At 42.9% G+C, this 3172-nt stretch overlaps 1 long non-coding RNA gene across 1 annotated transcript; it reads left to right on the top strand.

The window, feature by feature from the left end:
- Positions 1-93: 93 nt before the first annotated feature.
- Positions 94-1221, top strand: LOC121938454. The gene is made up of 2 exons (XR_006105290.1): positions 94-227; positions 1016-1221. It is a non-coding gene; the product is annotated as an uncharacterized LOC121938454 (long non-coding RNA).
- Positions 1222-3172: the final 1951 nt, after the last annotated feature.

Below are 3172 nucleotides of genomic sequence, written 5' to 3'. Positions count from 1 at the left end.
TCTCTGTCTCTGTCTCTCTCTGTCTGTCTCTCTCTGTCTCTGTCTCTCTCTGTCTGTCTCTGTCTCTCTCTCTGTCTGTCTCTCTCTGTCTCTGTCTCTCCTCTCGTTTAGAAGACGTCTTCGATGATGTGTCCTGTGTTTGTCCTCGTGCTCACCATCGCTATAATCATCTCCAGGACATCATCGGCAGACCAAACCAGCATTGGCGCACCGGCTGGTAACAATGAGTGTGTGACACCTCGTGTCCTTGTGTCCTTGTGTCCTCGTGTGTTGCAGCAGTTTGTTCTGCAGAAATTTTTCATGAATGCTGAAAAAAATATTTTTAATCTGCACTTTGTGGTAATGATTCTGGGATTTTAGGACATTTGTAGGATTTTTGCACATATATAGGAATTCAGAACATTTCTCAAATTTCAGGACATTTTGTGTTAGGATTTTAGGATGTTCTTTAGGATTTTAGCACATTTCTAGGATTTTAGAACAATATTAAGATTTTAGGACATGACCAGGATTTCAGAGCAACGTTAAGATTTCAGGAGCTTTACAGGATTTTAGGACACATCTGGGATTTTAACACATTTCTAGAATATTATCATACTTTTTATGAGGTTTTCATGATTTTACGACATTTATATATTTTAGGACATTTCTAGGATTGTAGGACTTTTGTAGGATTTCAGGACATTGTTCAGATTTTGGGATATTTTAAGGATTTGAGTCAGTTTCTCGGATTTTAGAAGATTGTTAAGATTTAATGACATGTATTGGATTTTAGGACGTTTTTAGGATTTTAGGATGTTTCACTTCATCACTTAATTTTCATTGTGAATTAGAAAACTGTTGGGGGGCCATATTTGGCCCGCAGGCCGCCAGTTGAGCATCACTGCCCTAAATCGTCCCCACAGGACCTTCAGAGACAGGAGTGCTGGGCTGCGTTCAGCCCCGCGGGTCTCTTCATGTCTGTGAGGCTGATCACATCAGGTTAACATCCGAAATCTCGCGTTCTCTCCTGCAGACAATTTTCATACAACTTCTCCGCGACGACTCGAGGACAGAGCATCTACAGAGCAGCTCCGGCCTCGGACCGCGGCAGCTCCAAAGCCTACGTCTGAACCGCCTCCACACCTCCTGTCCGATGTCCCCTCACAGGCTGATTCGTGTGCTGCGTTCAGACGCCTTTCACAAGCTTTTTTAACCCTTTAAAACCTGAGCAAAATGGTTCGATTCCTAATGAAAACACAGCTAAAAGACAATGAGACACAAACACACAAACATAGATGGATAGATTTTCTTTTTTCTTTTTAGAGATGCTAATAAGAACATGACCTTAAAACTCAAAAAACAAGCAAACAAAAGTTTTTTTTAAAGAATGAAACATTTGTAAAACAATAATTTCTTTTAAAAGTAAAAGTTGAGAAAATGTTTGTAGAAGGTAGAATTGAAAGGTAGATTTTTTACAAAGTTTAAAAAAAAATTAAAAAGGTTAAAAAACAAAATTGCATTTGTCCTGGTTCCTGCTACATCTTTGGAGTCGAAGGATAAGTTGATTAAAATCAGCAGCTACTATGAAAAAAACATCCGGATGCTGCTGGTGGCATCATCTGATTCCTGCAGAGCATTTTTTGAATTTGCATCAGTCTTGTGTCCTGTTGGCTCTGAACAAGGTCAGTTCATCCAGTGCAGCAGCTTGATCTGGGATGTTAGGGGTTAACCATGTTTCTGTGAAGATGTGTGCAGATTAGTCTCTGATTCGTGGCTGAGTGAGCCTCAATCTCATCTCATCACTTTATTCTCCTGCGAGCGGACATTAGTCAGGAGAAGGCTTCGTAGAGGAGCAGCTCTCGGTCAGTCGGGTCAGCCTCGCCCTGATGCCGGCTCTCCACCTTCTCTTAATCTTTCGGTTTTGTTTCTCCCTTCTGGTCTGACTGGCCGCTCGGTGTATGCCGTTGGTTTGGATCCTCTCGCAGTCTGCTGCGTTCAGTCCAAATAACTTTCCCTGATGTTGTTAAGTGCTTCTCTATCGTAGAAAAGTCGTGCTTCAGCAGAAGGAGTCATGGAGTTGAAAATATAGAAAAATACAACAAAATGTAGCAAGGATTTAAGGAGCTACCAGCTGCTGCATCTACATGTGCTGCCTTTGTTATGCACACACACACACACACACACACACACACACACACACATGCTTACAAATACACACACACACATACATATAGTATTGTTTGTTCTTGTTCTTGTTTGGGAGGGTTTTTTTTGCAAATTTTGGGGTATTTTTAACTTGTCATTGTTTTAATTTCGGCTAATTTCATGTTGAGTTGCTCATTGTCTTCTCTGTGATGTTTTCTTTTGAAATAACTTTTTTCTGGTTTTCACTGAACTTTATTGTGAAGGGCGCTCCTGCTTTGATCTGAATCTTCTTGTACTGTTGATGTCGGTGAGATTTTAAAAGGTCACAACTTTCCAACCCGTCCTGTTTGTGTCACCTGGGTTTTTCATGTTATAAATAAAGGTTTCCTGAATCAGTGTGAGCGTTTTCCTCTCTGCTGCTGTGACGACGCAGAGCCGCAGAGCCGCCCATCAGCTGCGCTCGCTGTTTACCGACGATACGCTCCTTTAGAGGAGCGAAACTCAGAGACAAAACAGGTTTTGAACTGCGTCACCATCAGTCAGGTGCAGGTCAGTCGACCTTTACGTGCAAAAGGAAATTAAGATTCCAGGAGTTTAATTAGAAACTCAACAGTGAAACAAAGAGACGCCTCCCAGTCGGAGAACCACAGTGATACCGGTGACATCTGTGGTTCTTTACGTTTGTGGGTGTAACAGTTTAATTAGAAACTCAACAGTGAAACAAAGAGACGCCTCCCAGTCAGAGAATGACAGCGATGCTGGTGACATTTCCTGCTGGAGTCATTAAAGAGGAATGCGTGATGGTGGAGCAGAGCGGGCGTGGATCAGGTTTAAGTTTCACTGCCTCATCTCAAACCAGCACACACCAGCAGGTGAATCCTCAGGGTCCAGTTCATCAGTAAGAACAGAAACCCGAGGTCATGGCCGGGAGAGGTTTGCTTTGGTTCCTTGTGCTGGCGATGTGTCTCCTGGTTCATTGTGGTCTGCCTGAGGTCCCTGAACCGGCTCAGTGCCTCGTCTCCGGGATCTACAGCCTGATCCGGGC

Source organism: Plectropomus leopardus, unplaced genomic scaffold (genome assembly GCF_008729295.1).
Source record: "Plectropomus leopardus isolate mb unplaced genomic scaffold, YSFRI_Pleo_2.0 unplaced_scaffold29543, whole genome shotgun sequence".
NCBI lineage: Eukaryota > Metazoa > Chordata > Actinopteri > Perciformes > Serranidae > Plectropomus > Plectropomus leopardus.
Note: the sequence above shows the minus strand (reverse complement) of the source record. Positions and strands in the feature narration are given on the sequence as shown.